The sequence below is a fragment of the Cannabis sativa genome, chromosome 3 (assembly GCF_029168945.1).
Source record: "Cannabis sativa cultivar Pink pepper isolate KNU-18-1 chromosome 3, ASM2916894v1, whole genome shotgun sequence".
Lineage (NCBI taxonomy): Eukaryota > Viridiplantae > Streptophyta > Magnoliopsida > Rosales > Cannabaceae > Cannabis > Cannabis sativa.
Genome location: NC_083603.1, coordinates 35,690,176 through 35,715,371, shown reverse-complemented (window position 1 = coordinate 35,715,371; position 25,196 = coordinate 35,690,176). Strand labels below are relative to the sequence as shown.

Genomic DNA, 25,196 nt, shown 5'->3' with positions numbered 1-25,196 from the left:
GTCTGTAGCAGAGTATCACCATGATCTAAGCCCGAATCTCCTTCTCTGAAATTTTGATTCTTTACAGCCTTACACACTATGATTGAGTACCACTTGATGTGTGTGAGCACTTACTCTATCACTACAGGGTTTGGAATTATGAAGAGAGGAAGAGAGAAGAGAGATTCGAATGGCATAGAATAGATGGCTCAAACTTTTTACTGAAGGCAAGTGTTTTCATCATCTTTTGATTTGAGGCCATCACTATCTATTTATATGGAACAACCTAGGTTTAGGTTAGAATTATTTGGCATTAAAAAAATAAAATAAATGTAAAAATAAAGCAATAGTGGCTGACCATAGGATGTGGGCCCCCACTTTGTAATTTTGCAATTTTTCCAACTATTTATCTTATTTTCTCAAAAATGCCATTTTTCCAATTCAACCACTTAAATGCCAAAACTATTTATTTAATAATAAAATTAATTATCAAATAAAATTGCCATTTAACATATTTATTAATTAAACTTAATAAAGTCTCTTTATTAACAAATAAACCATAGAATGTCTTTTCTTCACAATTAAGCCCTAGCTTAGTGAAAATTCTTGAACTAGACATAGTCTAATTTTAAAATTATAATTGATTAATTAAAATCAATTAACTGAGTCTTAAAAGCAGTATTGTCTCAACTAGTATGAGAATCCAGCGTTGTCCTGTTTAGGTGAGAGTCAAGGTCATTCTATCTTATGAGCTTTTACCATTGTTTCATACTTTTGTAAGTCTTACTTCTAGTCGCCACCATTAGGGTGATCCATACTTATCTTTCGAGATTCTACGGTGTTAAATTGCTAATGAACGTTCATCCATTAGGACTTATTACTCACTAAAATAAGAACTATGTAGAACCAACAATGGAGATCGAATATCCTTATAATAACGCTCATTATTTAAAGTGTATATTCTTCTAATATTTATTTTAATCTATTTATTTTAAAATATATATTTATTTAATAAAAATTTCCAATTTAGAAAAAAAATCTAACTATAAATTTTAATTTAATATTTATAAAATTATACTTAGATTGTTCTAAAAATAAATAAAATTATTTTCCATCTTAGTAATAATTTTCAATAAATATTTGAAATTATTCAATTTAAGTTGATCCAAAATTAATAAAAAAAAAACTAATTTTCAACTCAAATTTAATTTTCTATAAATATATATTACAAAATTCGAAAATCCAATGTATTTAAAATAAGTACATTTTTTGAAAAAGCTTTAAAATAAAATAAAATAATTCTTAAAAAAATTACTCTAATTTATATTGGTCCAAAATTAATTAAAAAATTTATTTTCAATACAAATATTATTTTCCTATTTAATTAAATATTATGAAAATTATCAAATATTTAAGTATCGTGATTAAAATCAACTTAAATATTAATTTTCTATTTAATTAAATATAATTAGAAAAATAATTCAAGCAAACAGAAAATAACTATCTAGTTTTTCATTAACTAATTACTTTATGTTTTAATTATAATATATTTTAGTCCATTTATTTTAATTAATTATTAATGAAAAATTTATTTGATTTAAGTAGATCTAAAATTAATTAAAATAACTAAATTTCAACGTTAATCTATTTTTCAAAAAAAAATTCAAAATTATCTACATTTAAGAAAAAAAAATGCAATTTCGAACTTATTAAAAAATGATTAATAAAATAAAATAAAATATATTTTAAAAATTATTCTAATTTAAGTTGTTCTGAAATTAAAATCATTTTCTATTTAATTAAATATTTTGAAAATAATAATATTTAAGTATCAAGAATAAAATTAACTTAAATATTTAATTTTCAATTTAATTAAATGTATTAAGTATAAGAATTAAATAATTAAGTATAAAATCAACTTAATAATTAATTCTAATTTAATACTTGGAAAAATATTCTAATTTAGGTTGGTCCAAAATTAATTAATAAATAATTAATTTTCAAGTTAAAATATTTTCCTAATTAAATATTAAAAAATATAATTAGTTACTAGAAATAACTATCTAGAATACATCTCAATTAACTAAGTATTTTTCTAAAATTAACTTTAAAATATTCAATGAAAAATAAATTTCATATATTTTAAAGTTAATTATTTGCTAATTCAATTTTAATTAGATTAGACTAATATAATTAACCTAATAGAATTATTTAAATAAGGCAAATGGGCATTCACAATTTGGGTGATTCATGTGAAGGAGGGCTGGGTTCAGTATGTCGTACCCACTACTATGACTCCCTAACTCTCACACAAGTCTCAAATGAGAGGAATTTAACCTTTAAATAAATAATTATTATTCATTGAATAAGCCCAATTCTAATTAGGCTTAAATAAAATTACTTATGTGAAATTTTATTTTAGCAACCTAGTCCATTTAATCAATTAAACTTAAATGGGCTTCCTATATGCATTTAAGCCCAAAAGCAAATATATAGGCTCACACAGGTCAAATGATTTGGATGGGCCCTATCATGTTACTAAGTTTACACAGATGAAAGAAATTACAAAATTTACCTGTTATAAATTATTTGTAAGATCTATTGACAATTGGACTATGATTAAAATCAGATCATTGGATCTGTCAACAAGTTAATCATACAATATAGATCAAATAAATAATAGGTTTGTAAAAAAAAATTTGAATAAATAATCAAACATTACAAACAAACATGTAACAGATAACTGGAAAGTAAGTTAAAATATTTCTATTTTAAAAATTTAAAATTTAAAATATATTTTAACAAGAATTTAAAATTTAGGTTGTTAGAGAATATTTGAAAAAAAAAAAAAGAATTCAAAAACTAACAAATCTCCTAAATATCCTAAATTCTATCTTAAATACAAATATCTAACCAATTTTCAAATTTTTAAGTTTATTAAAAATTTAAATTAATTAAATATCTAATAAGTTAATATAATATAATATCTTGAATTTCAAAAATTAGATATACCTAATATTATATTCTTAATCTTATAATTTAATAAATTAAATATTACAAAAATTAACAATTTAAAAAATAAGATATTTTATGGTTAGGACATTATCAGATTTTTTTTTAAAATAAAATATCATAAGTTTGAAAATTTTATGGTTAGAAACCCTAAAATTTCTATTCAAACCTAAACTAACAAATTTTCAAAATTTTATGTTATTTTTGCCAAAATTAATTTTAATAAAAAAAATATTTAATAAGATAAAATGTCAAAACTAACATTTTTTAAATCTTATAATTTAATTTAATAAAATATATTTAAAAAATAACAAACTTTTTTAAAAAAAAATATGGTTAGCAATTTGAAATTCAAACTAGATTATTTCTAATATTATTAATATTTTAATATCAAAATAAGAACATTCAATTTTTTTTTTTTAAAAAAATAAGTAATATCTAATCTTATAATTAAAATAAATAAAATAATCAAAATTTCAAAATTAACCATAAGGCTACTTTTGTGGAAAAATTAAATTTTCAAATTCAAAGCCCACTAATATCTAAAACTAATTTTAATTAATTAAAAATTAATAAAAATTAATTTTATTCTAGTAATTAGATTTTTCATTGAAAATTTAGATTCTACACAAAATTCTACCAAAATTTAAATTTTGTTTCAATGAAAAATGATTTTTAAATCAAAAAATATGACAAAAAGAAGTTTGGTGCACAGGGGTATGCATTGCATACACCTGCGCGCGCGGAAATGGAAGGCTGACCGAGACAAGGGGCTGCACGCAGCCTCAATGGCCGAGGGAACTCGGCGTGACACGGTTTCAGACAGCCCATGTCTGAGTTTCCTCGGTCAGGCTGTCTAAAAATGCGTGAGGGTGCCGAGTATATCCCCTCGTGCGCGTGTGTGTGTGCATCAGTTTCAGATATTTTTATTCAAATTCAAAAAATCATAACTAATTGATAAAAAAATTCAAATTGAGTTCTGTAAAAGCCTAAATTCATTAATTTTTTGTTTACTTTCCAGTAAAAATATTTTCAGAACGAAATAAAAAATATTTTACAATACACATTGCGATTTCCATACCATCATCAAATAAGCACATAAACCATCCTGAAACCATCCAAATCAACACAAACATTGTTTTAAATTCATATTTCATGAAAGTAAATCATTACCATGGTTTTGAGGCTAGTTGTTGGAATATGTTTTACCAGGATCTAGATTTACTACCATGTATGTTGTTTAACATCCTAAATATAAATTTCTAAAACAATGTAAATAAACACATATAAAGTTTGAGAAACCTTACAGTGGGTGCAGCGAAATTATAATGGCTCCTTCCGCTTAGATCTCTAACACTTGTATCTTGTCTGTAGCAGAGTATCACTAATATCTGAGCCCGAATCTCCTTCTCCTGAATCTCGATTCTTCACAGCCTTACACACTATGATTGAGTACCACTTGATGTGTCTGGGCACTTACTCTATCACTATGGGATTTGAAATTATAAAGAGAGGAAGAGAGAAGAGAGGTTCAATTGGCATAGAATAGATGGCTCAAACTTTTTACTGAAGGCAAGTGTTTTCATCATCTTTTGATTTGAGTCCATTACTATATATTTATAGGGAACCACCTAGGTTTAGTTTAGAATTATTTGGCATTAAAAAAATAAAATAAATGATAAAAATAAAGCAATAGTGGCCGACCATAGGATGTGGGCGCCCACTTTGCAATTTTGCTATTTTTCCAAGAATTTATCTTATTTTCTCAAAAATACCATTTTTCCAATTCAACCACTTAAATGCCAAAACTATTTATTTAATAATTAAAATTAATTATCAAATAAAATTTCCATTTAACATATTTATTAATTAGACTTAATATACTCTCTTAATTAACAATAAACCCTAGAATATCTTCTTTTCACAATTAAGCCCTAGCTTAGTGAAAATTCTTAAACTAGACATAGTCTAATTTTAGAATTATAATTGATTAATTAAAATCAATTAACTGAGTCTTACAAGCAGTATTGTCTCAACTTGTATGGGGACCATGGGCCTATACAACCGAGCTTCCAATAAGCAGATCTAGAATTTACCAAGTAAATTCCCTAACTTATTATTTCCTTATTGCATCCACCATAGAACTTGGAATTTCACTCTCAGTCATATAAAACGCTATATATGCTCCACGATATAGATACGCTATAAACATTTAACCATCGTTCTAATCTCAATAATCAAAGATCCTCTATAGACGATTTACAATGAGTACAGATAAATTTACCGTTTCACCCCTCAATGTATTTTATCCTTAAAACACTTAGCTTTCTATAAATGATACTTCAGTGAGCTAATATAATCAGTGAAACAAGAACTCTTCCATTTATCTCTATTAAGCCAAGCTCGAAGGAAATCGTCATTTCACCTCTATGTCTAGATAGAAGCTATAGATTCCATATCTATGTTTAGCGCTCCCACTCAATTGTACTATCATGTTCCCGAAATGTACGTATCACCCTAACCAAAAAGTAGGTTTAACTAACAAATCAAAGAACACAAATAACACTCCTGAGATTGAACCTAAGCATGTCAGGATTAAGATCTTTTGATCTAAGATCAACCAGTGATATTTTTTGGGTTTTGTGCCCTAAATAAAACCCATTTCAATATAATCAGATTGACTAATTAATAAAGATTAGAAATCACATTTTATGTTGCATGGTTCACATGATTTATTTAATGATTATATGTATAAATTCTTTTAAGTCCAGAACATATGTATTTATTCATGATTATAGTGTTGTCAACACATTGGAATATAATCATGGTTATATGTTCAAAAATTTAATTCCTTGATTTGTCAGTTCACTGGATTTAGACTGGTATGATCATCAGCGATAGGTATACTTTCACCTTGGATAAGTGTTATGTCCTTTCCAAGGTATTGGCAAAGTTGACCAGTATCAGATGTATGGAGTATACATTGGAAGGGACCGATATTGAACTTGGATTAGATATGATAAATTTATCGTAATATCTATTCAATTCAATATCACCTAGTTGATCATAGATCAAATGATCTTAATCCTGACATGGTTAGGTTCGATCTCAAGAGTGTTATTCGTGTTCTTTGATTTGTTAGTTAAGCCTACTTTTTGGTCAGGATGATACGTATATTTTGGGAACATGATAGTGCAATTGAGTGGGAGCACTAATCATACATATGGAATCTATAACTTCTAAAGGTATTTGGAAGTGAAACGATGATTTCCTTCGAGGTTGACTGAATAGAGATAAATGATTGAGATCTTATTTTATTGAGTATATTATTTCACTAAAATATCATTTATTGGTGGCCAAGTATTTTAAGGATAAAATACATTGAAAGGGTGTAACGGCAATTTTATCCCTATGCAACGTAGATCATTTATAGAGGATCATTGATTATTGGGATTATTACAGTGGAGAATTAATAGCGTATCTATATCGTGGTACATATAGAGCGTTCTATGTAACTGAGGGTCCAATTCCAAGTTCTATGGTGGATGCAATGAGGAATTAATAAGTTAGTGAATTTACTTGGCAAATTCTAGATCTGCTTATTGGAAGCTCGGTTATATAGGCCCATGGTCCCCATACTAGTTGAGACAAACTGCTTGTAATACTCAGTTAATTGATTTTAATTAATCAATTATAATTCTAAAATTAGACTATGTCTAGTTTATAAATTTTTCACTAAGCAAGGGCTTAAATGTGAAGAAAAGAGATTCTAGGTCTTATTTATTAATTAAGAGACTTTATTAAGTCAAATTAATAAATATATTAAATGATAATATTATTTAATAATTAATTTTAGTTATTAAATAATTAGAATTGACATTTAAATGGTTAGAATTGGAAAACTGGCATTTATGAGAAAATAAGATGAAAAAATGAGAAAATGGCAAAATTGCAAAGTGGAGCCCAATCCAATTCATGACCGGCCACATTGTATGGGATTTGCCACTTTATTTTTCTAATATTTTAATGCTAATTAAATCTAACCTAACCCTAAGTGGTTTCCTATAAATAGGTAGTGATGGCTTAAGGGAAAAGACGATGATACATCTCATTCCTTCAGTAAAATTTTGAGCCTCCTTTCCTATAGCATAGCTGAAACTCTATCCCTCTCTTTCTCTCTTCATATTTTCATACCTTTAGTGATAGAGTGAGTGTCCACACACATCAAGTTGGTCCTCAATCATAGTATGTATGACTGTGAAGAATCCAATCAACAAGAAGGAGAATCGGGCTCAGATCTTGGTGATACTTTGCTACAGAAAGGATACAAGGGTTAGAGATCTGAGTGGAAGGACTCATTTAATTCTACTGCAGCCTCTGTAAGGTTTCTTATACTTTACATGTGTTTATTACATTATTTTAGAAATTCATATTAGGATGTTAAAAACATACATGGTAGTAAATCTAGATCCTGGTAAAATAATTCAAACAATATTGACTTAGAAAGATACAACGGTAAGATTATAATATTTTTACCAAGATCAATATCGGTCCCAGTCCAATGTATACTCCATACATCCGTAACTAGCATACTTTGCCAATGTTCTAGAAAGAACATAACACTTATCCAAGGTGTAAGTATACTTTATCGCTGATTATCACATCAATATAAATCCAGTGTACTGATGAATCAAGTACATTATCTTTTGAAGCATATAATCACAATTACATTCCATTGTGTTGACATCACAGTAATTGTGAATAACTATATGTTCTGGACTTAACAGATTTTATACACATTAAACCATAAACATGAAAACTACATGTAAACATAAATGACTTCTAATCTTTTATTGATAACAAATCAGATTAGATTGAAATGGGTTTTATTTAGGGCATAAAATCCGAACATTAACTTAATTTCATTGCTGAATTTTGTTTTTGCAGCTGCCTCCATCATTATTTGAATAAAAGCCTTTAGGCTTTCATTGTGTTGCTGTTTAGCATTTGTGAGTGAACCAACTTCCAGATCCTTGTCCCGCATAGTAATGAATTGACTGCGGAAGGTAGGTTACATATCTTTCCATCTATCAATTGATCTAGGAGCTAATCACTTCCACTTGTCCTCCACGGACTTAGTCAAGGTTAGGGAGAAACACAAACATTTAGTGTCATCACTGATGCAAGCAACTTGCATCATCTTGTTCTATTTAGCTAAATGTGCTAGCGGATTAGTTTTTCCCTTGTACAGCTTGATGTGGGGCATTTTGAAAATATCTTGAAGCAGAGCTTCTGGGATCCTTCTCACATAGGGTTCTAGATCATCATCTTTTGAATCTGATAATGTTCCACTTTATTTCTTGACCAACTTGGTCAAAGCAACAATCTGTTCTTCTAACTTTTTTGTATCATTCTCATGGAGGTCGTGCCCTCTCATGTTGTTACTCAAATGGTTCCTAAGGTCATCTCCACGTGATCTTACTTTCTCGCTTTTGTATCTTCCATATTTGGTGTCTAGTCATTGTCGAAGGTCTATTGTGGACCAGCTATCTCTAGAGTGACCTACAGTTGTTCTATCATCGTTGTTAACCGAGTCACTAGGGTGGTTTCTTTGCCCTTTGTGTGTGGGTACTTCAGACCTTGTCTCTATGGCGTGGCTTTACCTCTAGGGTTAGAAGGGCGTCTGGGCTTGAAAGCACTGGTGGCCTTTTACGCCTTTGAGGGCTGACCAACCATGGTATCATCCTTTCGAGGAGGCCTAGGTGCGGGCTTGCGAGGGCTCGCCCACTTTGCCCTTACGAGTGCTCACCCACTTTACTCTTACCCTTATCCTTAAGACGATTTGAGGTTTCAGCCTCTGTTTTATTTTGGATATGTTCCCCAACCACTACATCCACTAACAGTTCACCATCGAATTTTACCGATTCTCTAAAATTACTTTTCAGATGCTCCATCATCTTTTTCAGTTTCGTAGTGAGGTTTTTTTGTTCAGCCAACTCCTCTTGAGTTTCCTCTAAATCTTTGGTCACTCGCAAAAAATTAGAGGCATGGTCATTGTGATACTCATCTTTGTAATACCCATCTCTGATATAGTTGTTGTCTTCGCTGTCTTCATCTTCCCCTTTGAGGTACTAGTCATCACCATGGCCATCGGGTACGTTCTCAGTATCCTCCTCTCAGGCCTGGGCGTGGGGCATACCTTCTTCTCTGACACCACAAGTCTAGAGGTTAGAGACATGGGAGTCAGCCTCCTCCATTACTGTGTCCAGCGTGACTTTCTTACTGGTATTCTTTTGCATGTTCACCATAGCTGAAGTGAGATAATAACTAACTAGCTTTCCTTAGCTCTCAATGAATATACCAAAATATATACCGAGATTTTCGGAAACAAATTATATGAGGTTAAGGAAATGCGCAAAATATTAAATACAAGATAAACATATTTTTTACATGGTTCAGGTGTTAATGATCCTTAGTCCACGAGTCAATTGTATTAGCCTTATTTGGTTAGTGTCTAAGTATTACAATTGTTTACAATAAAAGTTTTAGCATTACTCTAGTTTCTGTCTAAGAATAAAGTTCTCTAAGAATTTTAGCAGAGCTTCTGTAAGTAAAAATTGTTCTCCCTTTGCACTTAAAAATGGGAGGTATTTATAGGTCTCTAGGTAGGTGAGGGCATACCCTCTTACCCCACTAGGTGTCTTTACTCAGCACGCAAATGAGGTTGTGCAATACTATAAGACCATCTGACCATTAATTTGGTAGGTGGATCTTCCATCGTGTTGTGCTTAATTGGTACAGCTTATCACACGTTGATAGGGACACATGTCATTCAAATGTCTCTCCTTTTAAAGTAATATCCCAGACAAGTCGTTGGATAATAAGCACTACAGAGGCACATACGCGCACAATTATGGTCTGACGCAAGGGACAATGTCTTACTTGGTGTCGAACAAAGAGTAACCGTCGAATATATCTCCGAGTTAGGCTATAAGGTACTTTCTGGAAGTGTAACCTAGGACCTCCTGAAATATCCAATTCATGAGTGTTCCTTGAAGACCTAGGCTTCACATATGCTTCTGCATGCTGAAAGCATTAGGTCACAACTTCAAGGATGGATTTCTTCTTTACAACAGGTGCGCTCTCCTGGTCACCCTAATGCCTTCCCTGATCCTATCCCAAACAAAAGGGGAATCAAGGACGTTTCTGTACGATCTAACGTGGCACCCGCTTACTACTTCTGTTTACAATCTTTTTGGAAATAGGGATACCATCCACATATACATATATATTTTTATCTCTATTATAACATGTGAGACTTTTCTATCTCAAAAAAGAAAATATGTTAATACATATGACTATTATTAAAAATAGTAAAATGCAAATATACACCAATATGCTTACACATGAATGGCTTCCACACAGAGTCTCTTACCTTGTATGGTAAAAATCTTGATTTATCCTCTCTTCTATTGAAAAGGAATTATCTTTTAATTATAAGAGATAAATTAAATAAATGTTACAGATGCACTATAAATATTATATATATTTATATATATATAAGAATGAATAAAAAAATAAATTACACCATATATAATATAACACACACATGTATGTATAATATGAAGAAGAAGAATAAAATTACTCGCTCATAAACTTGAGTGTGGATTATTATGGATCACCATGACTTCAACAAGGTATACTACTTTTGTCCAAAAGCTTATTTCTCCTATCTCTAAGCACTAAGGGAACTCTCAAAAAAATAACTTTGTGAATTATCAAACTTTAAAGTTTTCAACCAAAGTGCTCTTTTTGATAGAAAATTAAGTTAACACAAATGAGCATATTACACCACTATTTATAGGGTGATCATACTTTGAAGTCAAATACCATGCATCCATGGTTGTTATAAGTTCTTAATTAGGAGTAAAATAGATTAAATTAGGTGGTTAGGGGGTTAAACAAAAGCCAGGACCAAAAATAAAACATTCAAGACATTTTTCGTCCACTACTACTTCAAGCGACATCACTACTATAAACTGTGATATTTTTGTCAGTTTATAAGTCACATTTAAAGAATTAGCAGTAGACGCAAATAGTGTATTTTTATCAGTTTCCAATTGTTGGTAAAAAAAATGTGCATCATTTTAGGACTGACATAAAATACATAAAAGTAGTTACAATATTTATCTCATTTCCACAGCAACGCAAACTATAAATAGTATATAAAAAAATATATTTCAAATTTGAAACAAGATCTAGATCTCATCAATATTTTGATGGAAAATACAGATCAAACTCTAAAAAATATATGAAAACAACAGATGCAGTCAAAAAAAACAACAACAAATATATACAAAAATAAAGAGAGTGAGTTTGAGATATGTTGAAAAAGCACATGTCGACGGGTACTATGAAAATTAATGAAGGAGACCTTATACATTTGAAAGAGATGAGGGAGAACCATCGTCACATGGAACCATCAGGGTTGGGCGTGAGAATGTCGGCATGGGTTGGGCGTGGTCTTCGCATTATGTGGGCATGCAATGGTTGGGGGCCGACGGGTGTGGTGCAAACTGGAAATAAAAGAGACAAGAGAAAGGGGGGCTGATCATTTAGGTTTAGGGTTGAAGCATGTAATGAGTTTATATAGTAGGGTTTTTATTGTGTAAAAGGGCCTTTAAATCTGTGGTTTTTCTAAAACGAGTAAGATTGTGTCGGTGGTAAACTGAAAACTAATAGAAATATCTTCAAAATTAACACAAATCTTGCATCAGTTATACTCGATGTAAAAATTCGACCACAAATTAATTGCCTAAGTTATGTAACTTTGCCAACGTCAAACCTGAAGCGCACAATGTCATATCTGTAATGCATGATGTCTGGTTTGAGGCGACATGTCTCCAGAGGTAACTTTAGCAGCACAATTTTTTTGTGTTTTGTAATTCCCACTTCGACCAAATCAAAACAAAATATTTCCTAACTTATTTCTCTCATATAAATGAGTATTAATCAACTTCTTAACAACCATATAAATACAGATTTAAATTCCTACAACTCATTTGTGTAATAACTCCCTTATTACACTTTGTGTAATAACCATTATTCCTAACAACCATATAAACAAACATTTGAATTTTTATTACTCATTTGTATGATCAACCAAAGAAGAGTTACAATAGATAACAAATTATAATTTCTCTCTAAGTTATAATATATGTACATTATAAAATTACAAAATTATAAATTAAATACATATATTATGTAATTTATTTATAATACACTTAATATATATTACTCAGTAATATCAAATTTCAACCAACATATTATTTATTATCAAATAATATAACATACAAAACTGAAGAAATTGAAATAAACAACACATGCAATAAAGTCCATCCTAGTCGATGTCAGAATATAATCCATTAATAGGAGATTTGAGCTAACAAGAAATTGTATAATGGGAAATAATAATAAATAATGCTCCACTAAGATTGTGGTCACGTGGAGGTCATAAGCACAAAACATGAGTGGTGAATTATTGAGTTTTCTTCTTCATATAATTCGGCTTTAGTAGCATATTTAACCAAATGTAAAAAGGGGATTCAAGAGTTGGAACATACATATCTATACTATCTCAAATGGCGTTTTCCACAAGCACATTTTTCATAGATAGAATAGGGAAAATGCAATATTCTTTATCCACTTTCCAAGTATATGTATATATATATATATACTATATACTATACGAGGTATTGAGCTTAGATCTCTCAATTCTAAATTCTTATTTTAATGAGGGATTGCTATGTGTTGATATGTTCTATAAAAATGTGAGAAGCTCATAGAAAGGAGCAAGAAGCCTAATTAGATATTAGTAATGTCCCTTTGCAAAATTGATTGAATCCCACACCACCGGTGAAATAATACTAAATATAAAAGAAAAAAGAAAATAAGCACTTTTAAATAATAGAATCAAAACCCAGATGGTGTATTCTTACTAGGAATACATTCTTTTCTAAATTGGCATCCACAATCCAGTTCAAATCGAACTATTATATATAAATATATATATATATATAATTATATATTTAGATATAAAATCCTATATACTATCGCCTATTTTGTTATTGTCGTGGTTGATATAAGGCGGATCATGTTAGAAGAGGAATCTCCCTTAGACCAATAATTGCATTTTAAATCCTTAATGGGACACCATGCATAATTTTTGAAAGAGTTTGGACTAGTTCCAGCCTCCCCCAATGTGCATCGTAAACCAAATTAATTATTATGAATTATTAAGAAAAGGGGTACCCAAATCATGTTTCATTCTACTAAAGTGTGCTCTGACTTTACACTCCATCATCGATTACATATATTTCCTATTTGGCTGTCACTCTCCAAAGTGACAGCTTAATCTCATGCAGCTTCCACCATCAACATTTTTCATGACAAGAAATAGAGTGGGATAAAGATGTAAAGAGAGAAAAATCCCAACACTACCAAAAAAAAACTTTTAATCAAAATATTGTGACTAAAAGTTACACGAAACAAATACAAAAAAAAAGTTACCTGTCACAATCTTTTAGTTTAGTGGCAATATAATTTTCATTCACAATAAAAATTTACTTGTAGCTAAAATGTATTATTCATTAAATACTAGTTGTTACTAATTTAGTTTTAGCCACAAATAAATATTGTAACTAAAAAACATATTTAGTCTTAACCAAATATAATTGTTGTGACTAATACATTTAGCTATAGAAGTTTTAGTCACATGCAAATTTTTTTAATCATAAATTTTGATGTGATTAAAAATACACATTTTTTTTTAATGAACGTAGTACTTTTAATTACAAATATAACTACAAAAAAAGTTTTTAATTTGTCACAATTTAATTTTTTTACACTAAAAAATTGTTCTTACTTAAAGTAAATTTTTTGTAGTGCATGCCATGAATACAGTTTTTCTATGGTAAGTGAAATGTTGACCACTAATCTCATGTCAACACTCTGATGGTTTTTGCCTGCCAACTCTATTGTAGGCAAGGAGAATCATGTTACAAAGTCTTTAAAGGAGGAAAGAGAGGACAAGAAAGACCCCCCACTAAATTATTGGACCCTTGGGCAAATATTATATGTTGGAACATTGACTTTTATCATAAAAAATTTATATATAAGTGTCCGTCAATGGAAACTGCTGGCTCACTTCCCATTTAGAGGAATCGAAAGTGAAAACAACACCTACATATAACTCATAGATGGTGAGATTATGGAGGGAGGTAGCCAATGTGGATGGAGGTGTAGGCACTGGAAGTGGTGCTTTTCTAATCTTTTTATTAGGTTTTTTGGTCACTCTGTGTATTCTCTCAACTATAATCTTCTCCTGCGCAGACGGTGTGTCTAAAGAAAAGACCTCTCAAGGAGATACCGAGCTCTATGGCGGTGGCTGTGCTGCCGGATGTGGCGCAGGCTGTGGGGCTTGAGGTGCTTCTGCCAATTATGCTACACAATTAGCCTTAATAATAAAGGTTAATTGAAGATCATATTATAGCTAAATATGTTATAAGTTTTTAACTTTGCTTTTATTATGATCATAACACTAATTGTTGACTCTTATAATTATTCAGCATTCTCACTGTAGCACGTTTTCCTTCAATATTTTGTTGTGGAGAACCTTGATATATTTAGAATTTTTTAAGCTAAGGGTTTTTTCACACACATAATTTGGTCAATGTATAATAATTAAGGAGAACTAGTTTGATTTTTGTTGTGAATTTCCATTGCTTATTATAAGTAGCTTTGCTCTCCCTTTAATCATATACAGACACAAAATTTTCACTTTTATGTCTAATTTAAGACAAGAATGACAATATGGCATTAATTGTTATTAATCATCCTACTAGTGCTTGGAGTATATATGAGACGGCAATACTTTTGGACCTCTTTGATGACAGCGAAATCATTACAAACCATTGCATGACCTTTTAGTTTAGCAAAGAGAAGGAATACACTCGTCTGAATCTCAGAATAAATAAAATAGTTTCTTTAAAGGTGGAGAATAGTAATTGATCCATTTTAATCACATACTACTTTACATTAGTACTTTTACTATTTTTGGTACATAGATAAGTACCAAATTTGTTTTCTTTCACGATATTATATAATGCAGTTACTGTCATATAAGTTATAAATAATATAATGCTCTTAAAAATAATAATAACATGTATAATATGTGTGATTGCAAATCTATCAAAAATAACATAATGTTCATTAAATAAATTGTGTCAAATAAACGAAGATGTGAACAGATTCAATAATTTTTTTAAAATGTAACATTACAGGGAAATTAATTACAAATTTTGTTGCCGATTTGTAACTATAAAAAACTCACAAATCACCAATTTATATATTTATATAAAGTATAAGAAAAGTGCATGACACATGTTAATAGCGCATTATTTCATATTAATTTTTGAAACTTTTACATCATAGAAGAAAATTTTTAAAAAAATTATAAAAATATATACGTTAAACACCGAGAAATTTTTATTTTTATGGTTTGAATTTTTTTATTTACAAAAATACATTTATCATTAAATACAATGAACTGTTTGTTATTCTTTTTTTAGTTATTTTATAATTAATTTATAGTTGTTATGAAATTGATTTTTTTTGTTATTTTATAATTTATTTATAGTTGACATGTAGTTACTCTGATGTTGATTTTCTGTTATTTTTTAATTATTTTCTTACACCTTTTTTTTTTTTGATAATAAGGTCATAATTTTTTAATTTTAAAACATTAAAATTATGTTTTTGAAAGAATTTATAATTTGTAAAACTCCTGTAAATAAAAAATTAGGTTGTCAAATTAAAAAAATATAAAATATATATTTATGAACAAAAACCTTTTTTTTTTTTTTTTTATATTTATTATGTATTTTTTTAAAAAAATATGATGATCTAACTCCATAGAGCACTCCCAAATTCTATTTTTTAAAATACTCAAGCAAAATAATATTTTAATTATTTTACCACAAATATTTTACATTACACCATTTATTTGTTGGAGTAGGATTTTGGGAATAATTCTTTATATTTTTAAATTTTCTTTATTTTAAAGAAAAAAATCTCAGTAGAAAAAAAATCTCAGATAGGGTAGATCCTATTATGCTTTATGTATTATAGTTTATAAATAAATGATACTATTATGCTTTATGTATTATAGTTTATAAATAAATGATTATTTCTTTAGGAGAAAGCAAGCAATGATATCATTGGGAGAAGATTTCTACAAGTCTTGTTTCAGGAGGAAGCAACCATCACTATCTTCAGGAGAAGATTTCTACAAGTCTTGTATCGGGTGGAAGCAAGCAACGTTATCTTCGGAGAAGATTTGTACAAGTCTTGCATCGGGAGGAAGCAAGCAGTCATCAAGTAATTAATTTGAAGGGAATTCAAACCTTGGTGTCTTAAAGATATTCATTCAGCAAATAGGAGTACATGAAGCTTGCGAAAAAATTATTAGAGGGAGTCTATGTTTTGTTTATGTCAATTACATTGTACTTTCAAAATTTAACTAATGAATCTTATCTCTAGGCGTGGTCCCATGGACTAGTAGCAATCTGCAAGGCTTGCTGATACCACGTGCAAAATATCTTGTCATTTTAGTTTCAATAATTTTACTTTCTACAGTGTACTTTGGATAATATTTAATTTTTAATAGAATAAATTTTAATTTTGTTCAAATAATTTTATAATAGTTCCACAATAATTAAATTATTTATTAGTTATACTATTCAATTATAAAAATAGAATTTCAATTAGTATCAAAACAGTTCACTAAACTCTTAGTGAGATCTTGTTGTTATTTTTCGTTTAATTTGTTTTGTGTAAAATGTTTCCTTTTCCAGAAAGTAGTTCGGTGTATTATCCTTCACCTCTAAATGACTCAAAATATCTATATACTTGTTGCTCAAATACGCTAAAGAGACTATATTATATTCTAGAAGTCAATCAAAGTTCCTCAATGTTAAGCGAGTAAGGATAGAGATCCAGGACCCTTATTATCAATCTACTATTGGGGAGGATCAGAGTTACCTAAAGCTTTAAGTATTCAAGAAAGATAGTGAGTAAGTGTGATCCGAAAAGGCTTTGACTCGCTGATCCCAGAGTTCATTCAATAGTATCATATTTGGAACTTGAACTAGTGGTTATCCACCCTCTAACAAAGGATCGAATCTTGTCCCCTGCGTATGACAGTGGTAGTGCATGTACGTGCCTTTGAAATTCCTTTTTTCTTTTTTTCTTTTTTCTGACGGCTTGTCTACGCGATAACTTTTCAAGTGAAAGCTTTGAGTAACACTTGTCCGTGTCCACATGGGATCCTTCACTACAGCCATACACCACACAATGGAGCTACCAACCAACGATCAGATCTACATGTGTAGTGTCTGACCTTGTAGCATGTTTAGTACGGAACCCTAGGTGGGTGTTATCCCGAATTTTTTCTACTTGATGTGGCATGTCCACATAAGCCAAAGAAGGAGTACATGTGGAATACAACCTTGCTAGTAGAAAGATAGGGTCTCCATACAAGGTATGGCAAAATTGTCAAGCAGTAACTGAAAGGAGTGAAGCGAGCCATCAAGAAGTTGTACCAATATGTCTGGCTGGCAAAGAGAAGCCTATAGGCCGGCTAGAGTGAGCTTGTATGGCTGGCCAATATCTAGGCACAAGTTGGCCCGCGAAAATGTGACTTCCAGACCAAGGAAGCTTTTGTTTGTCCAAGGAAAACTGACCTCTAGAAGGAAATGGTGTACAAAACTGTCCTCCCCTTGCCAAAGGCTGGCCTCATCTTGGTAAAGCTGACAGTGACCTGCAAGCACATGACCTGCTAGGTCCTATTAGGGGCATGGCCGGCCAGACTATTTTTGGATATTATTTTACCAGGATCTTAGATCTACTCACAAGTATGTTTATTAACATCCTAAATATGAACTTTCTAAAACGATAAATTAAACACATATAAAGTTTAAGAAACCTTACATTGGGTGCAGCGGAATTATAATGACTCCTTCCGTTCAGATCTCTAACCCTTGATTCCTTTACGTAGCGAGTATTATCAAGATGCGAACCTGGATCTTCTCTGAATCCTTGATGTTGTATCTCCTTTGCTGTTGATCTTTCTTCACAATCTTCCTCACTATGATTGAGGTATTGTTTGATGTGTGTGGGCACTACTCTAATCACTAAGAGAGGTTCGAAATTTTGAGGAAGAAAAGAGAGAGAGAGTGGCAGCTAGAGAAGAGAGTGGAGGCTCAGGTTTTTCTGATTCAGAAAGTGTAATTTTCCTGAAGCCTTCACTATCTATTTATAGCATTCCTCTAGGGTTTGATTTGAATTATATGGCATTAAAATAATGAAAAAATCATTTAAAAAAGATAACATAAGTGGCTGGCCCTAGGCTAGGTGGACTGGGCCTTGATTTTTGCAATTTTGCAATTTTACCACTTTTTTGTATCTGATTTTCTCAAAAATGCCAATTTCCTAATTCAATCATTTAAATGCCAATTCTAACTATTTAATAACTATAAATAATTATTAAATAATATTGTCATTTATCATATTTATTAATTGAACCATACAAAGTATCATAATTAACAAATATGCCCCTGTTAACTCTTTCTTTACAATTTCGCCCTTACTTAGTGAAAATTTCACAAATAGACATAGTCTAATTTGTGAATTATAATTGATTAATCAAAACCAATTACATGAGTCTTACAAACAATATTATCTCAACTAGTGGGGGGACCATGGGTCTATATAACTGAGCTTCCAATAAGTAGATCAAGAATTTAGCACTAAAATTCACTAACTTATTAATTCTTCGTTGAATCCACGCATAGAACTTAGAATTGCACTCTCAGTATATAGAATGCTCTATATGTTCCACCATATAGACACATCATTAGTTATCCATTGTTATAATCCTAATTTGATCAATGATCCTCTATATGAATGATCTACACAGTAAAGGGATTAAATTACCGTAACACCCTACTATGTATTTTATCCTTAAAACACTTGACCCCGTATAAATGATATTTCGGCTTATGTGAAATGAGATCTCCACCATTTATTTTCGTTTGGTCAAGCTCGAAGGAAATCATCCTTTGCTTACTATTTGCCAGATAGAAGCTATAGATTCCATGTTTATGCTAGCGCTCCCACTCAATTGCACTACCGTGTTCCCAAAATGTACGTATCACCACGACCTAAAAGTAGGCTTAACTAACAAATCAAAGAACACGAATAGCCTTTCAAGATTGAGCCTAATCATAACAGGATTAAGATCATTTGATCTAGGATCAACTTGGCGATATTGACTTGAATAGATTTTACGGTAACTTTAATTAAATCTAATTCAAAGTTCAATATCGGTCCCTTCCGATGCATACTCCATGCATCCAACCTGAGCTTTACTTTAACCAATGTTCTGGAAAGAACATAGTATTTCTCCAAATACAAGTAAACTCTTGTTGTAGATTATCATATCAGTCAAACCCGAGTGTACGATAAATCTAGGAAACTTTATTCACATAGTCATGTTTATTTTCCAATGTGTTGACGACACAAAAAACAGGATCACGTATGAGAAAAGGGTTTAAGATGAATTTATAAATCAATTAGACAAGCAATTGATAAAGTGAGCCAAAACATACACAAATGAATGAAAAATACTTCTGTTTCTTTATTGATGTTGAATAAAATAGATTACATTGAAATGGAGTTTTATTTAGGGCATAAAACCTAACAAACTCCCACTTGCACTAATATAAAACTAATTAGTACATATCAATTAATCCTATATTCTGACGGTGCTTTTCAAAGGCTGTCACGGCCAAGACTTTGGTAAATGGATCAGCTAGGTTGTCCTCTGTGTCAACTTTCTCAACTAGTACATCCCCTCTTGCCACGTATTCTGCGATAATGTGATACTTCCTTTCAATGTGTTTGCTTCTCTTGTGGCTTCGAGGTTCTTTCTTTGTTTGCTATTGCTCCATTGTTATCACGAGTAGTACCGGAGGCTTTTCCATTCCAGGGAACAACTCCTATCTTTGGTGAAGAACTTTCTTAGCCAGACAAGTTCTTTAGCAGCTTCTGCTGCTGCTATGTATTCAGCTTCCATAGTTGAGTCCGATATTGCGGTTTGTTTAGCACTTCTCCAAACCACTGCTCCACCCCCAAGAGTAAACACCATCCCAGATGTTGATTTCCTGTCTTCAAGACTTGCCTGGAAATCTGAATCAGTGTAGCCTATGGGATTTAAAGCACCACCCTTGTAGACTAACACAAGATTCCTTGTACTCTTTAAGTATTTCAGAATATACTTAGCGCATTCCAATGTTCTTGTCTGGATTAGTGATACTGCTCACGATTCCAACGGCATAACGGATGTCGGGTCTAGTGCATAACATTGCATACATTAGACTTCCAACTGCAGAGGCATAGGGAATTTTCGCCATGTCCTCTATCTCTTGAGGATCGATCGGTGGCTTGTTCCTTAGATAGACGAATACCATATCTAGAAGGCATGTTTGCCCCATTGGTGTTGCTCATGGAGAATCTCTCTAAGACTTTGTCTATGTAGGTCGTTTGAGAGAGAGCAAGAGATCTCGTTCTTCGGTTTCTTATAATGCGAATACCAAGAACATAGGTGCTTCACCCAAATCTTTCATATCGAATTGAGTGTTGAGCCATTCCTTAATGTGAGTCATTTTCTTGACATTGTTTCCAATAATCAAAATGTCATCAACATAAATGACCAGGAATACTACTATTTGGTCTTCCTTGAGTTGGTAAACACAAGGTTCATCTTCATTCTGAAGAAAGCCGTAGGTCTTGATGATTTCATCAAACCTCTTGTTCCATGAGCGAGAAGCTTGCTTAAGTCCATAGATAGACTTGTTTAACTTGCAAACTTTCTTTTCTGCCCGGGAAGAACATAACCTTCTGGTTGCTCCATATAGATGGTTTCTTCAAGTACCCCATTAAGGAAGGCGAGTCTTGACATCCATTTGCCGGATTTCATAATCGAAAGCGGCGGCTATGGAGAGAAGAATTCGGATGGATTTGAGCATGGCAACAGGACTAAAAGTTTCCTCATAGTCCACGCCTTCTCTTTGGGTATAACCCTTGGCTACAAGTCTAGCTTTGAAAGTTTCGACTTCGCCTCCAGCTCCTCTTTTCTTCTTGTAAACCCACTTGCATCCTATCGGATGATAGTCGTCAGGTGCGTCTACATATTCCCAGACTTTGTTCTTTTTCATGGAATCCATTTCGAGATCCATTCGGCTGACCATCGTTTCCGTTGCGGACTAGCCATTGCTGTTTATAGGTTAATGGATCGTCATCAATACCGTCACCTACGACCATATTGATTTCACCATCCAAGCCATAACGAGCGAGTTTTGTTGAAACCCTCCCACTACGACGAGGTACGGTTGTCTTACGAACGAAACTTTAGTAGTAGATTGCTCGGTTGTTCAGGCGAGGGAGTGGGATTGTCCTGTTCACGTGTGGAAGAGAACGGAACATTGGAAGGACTTATATCTGAAAGCATTTCCTCCAACACTACTTTACTTTGTGATTTGAAATTCTTAATATAGTCATCTTCAAGGAAAGTGGCATTTGTAGAAACAAACACTTTATCATCCTTGCGACTATAAAATAGTCCACCCCTAGTCTCTTTAGAATTACCGACAAACATGCAAACTTCAGTACGTGACTCAAGTTTGCCGTCTTTCTTTCTTAAGACATGAGCAGGGCACCCCCAAGTTCTGTAATGGCGTAAACTAGGTGTACGACCATTCCAAAGTTCTAAAGGTGTCTTGGGGATTGATTTAGATGGACCAACATTTAAAATGTCAGTTGCCATCTGAATTGCATATCCCAGGAAGGACGTAGGTAGAGTTGAAAAACTAAGCATAGACCTAACCATTTCCAAAAGCGTGCGATTCCGTCTTTACGCAACTCCATTTCTTTGTGGAGTGCTAGGGGCGGTTAATTGAGATTCAATTCCAAGTTCAATTAAATGATCTTTGAACTGCATATCCATATATTCTCCACCCCTATCAGTTCGCAAGATCTTTAATGATTTACCTAATTGGTTTTGGGCCAAAGCATGAAATTCTTGAAACTTTGCAAATGTTTCAGATTTCTTATGCATAAGGTAAATATGTCCATATCTAGAGTAATCGTCAATGAAAGTGACGAAGTACTCATAACCACCTCGGGCTTTGACATTCAAAGGTCCGCAGACATCGGAATGCACTAACCCTAGAGGGATTTTGGCACGCTCTCCCTTTGCAGAGAAAGAACGTTTAGTCATTTTTCCTTCCAGGCAGGACTCGCAAACTGGCAATTCACCTAAGACGACATTTTTCAATGGACCGTCTTTGGTTAGCCTATTGAGTCTATCAAAGCCTATATGACCTAAACGTAAATGCCATAGATATGTTTCATTATCATCATCGATCTTTTGCTTTTTGTGGTTTCTAGGTTTAGCTACTTTAAAAAGTTCGTTATGTAGGGCAAATGGTGTTTTACGGTCTAAGAACATAAAGCCTGTTCCATGGATGCAACACAAATGCGAATGTCATTTCGAGAAATGGTAGAACCGAGAATCCGAAAAATCTAATTTGTATTGTTGCAATTGTAAGCATGAAACAGAAACTAAGTTTCTACTGAAATTTGGAATGTATAAGACATTGTCTAATTCCAAAATTCTGTTTTGAAACTTGAGTTTGGCTTTTCCTCTAGCTCTAATCGAAACCATTTCGCCATTACCAACTTTAAGTTTCAACTCTCCGGATTTCAAATAATTCCAATTCTCAAGCAATTGCAATGAACAACTTACATGGTTTGTAGACCCAGAATCAAGAATCCAAATGGATTTATCATTCTCTAACACACATGATTCGAAGACTAAAGCATTACTGCTTATTCGTTTGTTAATTGTTGTTCTTGCTTGTTCATTTTGTTGTGAAGTATAACTTGAGGAAGTGGAATCACTTTCTCTTATCTTCTCAACTAAGCTTGAAGTAGTAGGATTTATGGAGTTATGAACTATTTGCTCTTGTAGTGAACAATTCCCAGCTTACTGCTTTACGGAATTTAAAGTCCATCATGAGCATATGTGAAGTATTACTCTGACAAGGAGTTTATAACTTCAAGTTCAATTGCTAAGATATTAACTAGGAGTGGAATGAGAAGGGGATTATAGACACTACAACACATCAATAAAACAGAAGTAAGATTTTGGTTCAAAATTCATACACAAGTTCAGAAAATAACAGTCATGACATATGTTATAGAAATACTAAATCTAACATAGTTTATTTTCCAAGGTTTCCAACATAATGAAATGCAGTGTCCCGGTAGGCGAGAGTCAAAGATAACATTAGTTGAATAGAGTTGTCAGCTCATCTAAAATTAAACATTTTAGCAACCTTTTATTCGATCAAAATGAGAATCCAACGTTGTCCCGGTAGGCGAGAGTCAAGGTTATTCTCATTTTATGAGCTTCCACCATTGTTTCATGTTCTATGAGTTTATCTCTAAGTAGTCACCGTAGGGGAGAGTCTAAATAGAGACGAAAACTCACAAAACACTTATCAAATGAAATCTTACGGTGTTAAAAGTGTTCAACGAATAACCATCCATAGGGGGACGAAGTCTAGCGTCTCGAGGTTATATTGAATAAGTTTAACTATTGTAAGACCAACAATGGAGATCGAATATCTTTTGATTAAAAGCTCATTATTTAAAAAATATATATATGTATTTTGTATAATCATAATATTCGATATTATAATAATGAAAAATTACAAATTAAAGTTGGTTTAATTAAAATCAACTTTAATTAATTTTCAATTATTATTTAAATTTGAAAAATAAATTCAAATAAATATCGAATAAGTTCCATAATATAATAATGAAAAATTAAAAATCAAAATTGATTTAAATAAAAAATCAACTTTAATTAATTTTCAATTATTAATTAAATTCAAAAATTTGAATTTTAAATGGAACAAATTTGAAAATATCTTGTTTAAGTTGTTTTAGAAAGAATCTAAAAAAATCAACTTAAATATCTTTCAAATCAGATTTAATTAAATTCAAAATTAAGTTGTAACCACTTAATTTTGTAGATATTTTAAGTTAAATATTCAAAAAAGATATTAACCTAAAAATATCTAAGATATTCCATTTTAAGTTAATATTTGAAAAATATCAACTTAAAAAATATCTAAAGAATCTTAATAACCAATTCCTAAAATTCCTCAACTTAATTTAAAATTTTGAATTCAAAAGATATTGATTTAAGTTGGTTAGTTATGTATAACTAAATATCAACTTAAATAGGAATATTTAATGAAAAATTTAAAATAAGTTCCGTAAAGAATCTAGATGGTTATAATTCTATATTTAATTAAATACAAGAAAATACATATAGTTTAGCTTAGAATATTAAATTCTTTAAACTATGATTTTCTAAATTAATTTCAAAATAAATGAAATTAATTATGTTGCTAATTCAATTTTAATTAGGTTAAACTAGTGTAATTAACCCTAGTACAGTCATTCAAATCAGGCAAATGGGCCTTCACAATTGGGGTAGTTTGTGTGAGGGGGTGCTGGGTTCAGTATGTCGTACCCACTTCTATGGCTCCCAACTCTCACACAAGGCCCAAAAGAGAGGAATTTAACCTTAATAAGAACAATTGTTATTCATTGAATAAGCCCAAATCTAATTGGGCCTAAATAAATCCTATCAATAATTATGATAATTTATTTTAGCAACATTAACCTATATGCATCTATAATAAAATTAAACACATAGGCTCACACAGGCACACTTTGGATGGGTCCTATCATGTTGCTAGGTCATACACAGATGAAAGAAGATTGTAAATTATACCTGTTACAAATTATTATCTTGACCAAGGGAGCCATCAGATCATTAGATCTGGCAAAAGGTAACCATGGCTATTTGCAATCAAGTAATAATAGGTTTTGAAAACTTACACATAAGTTAAAACACATACTCCTGCAACAGGGTTAGCTGGATAGTTGGAAGTAGGATTTATTTAATTTTTTATTTTTTTTTATTTTTTTTTTTTTTTTTATAATAAATT

At 31.4% G+C, this 25,196-nt stretch overlaps 1 long non-coding RNA gene across 2 annotated transcripts; it reads left to right on the top strand.

The window, feature by feature from the left end:
- The first annotated feature begins 14,017 nt into the window (after positions 1-14,017).
- Positions 14,018-16,688, top strand: LOC115709103 (uncharacterized). 2 transcript variants are annotated; one of them, XR_009686850.1, is made up of 3 exons: positions 14,073-14,519; positions 14,895-15,042; positions 16,247-16,688. It is a non-coding gene; the product is annotated as an uncharacterized LOC115709103 (long non-coding RNA). The 2 variants fall into 2 exon arrangements; XR_004010169.2 differs by lacking the exon at positions 14,895-15,042 and having other exon boundaries at positions 14,018-14,519.
- The last annotated feature ends 8,508 nt before the right edge of the window (positions 16,689-25,196 follow it).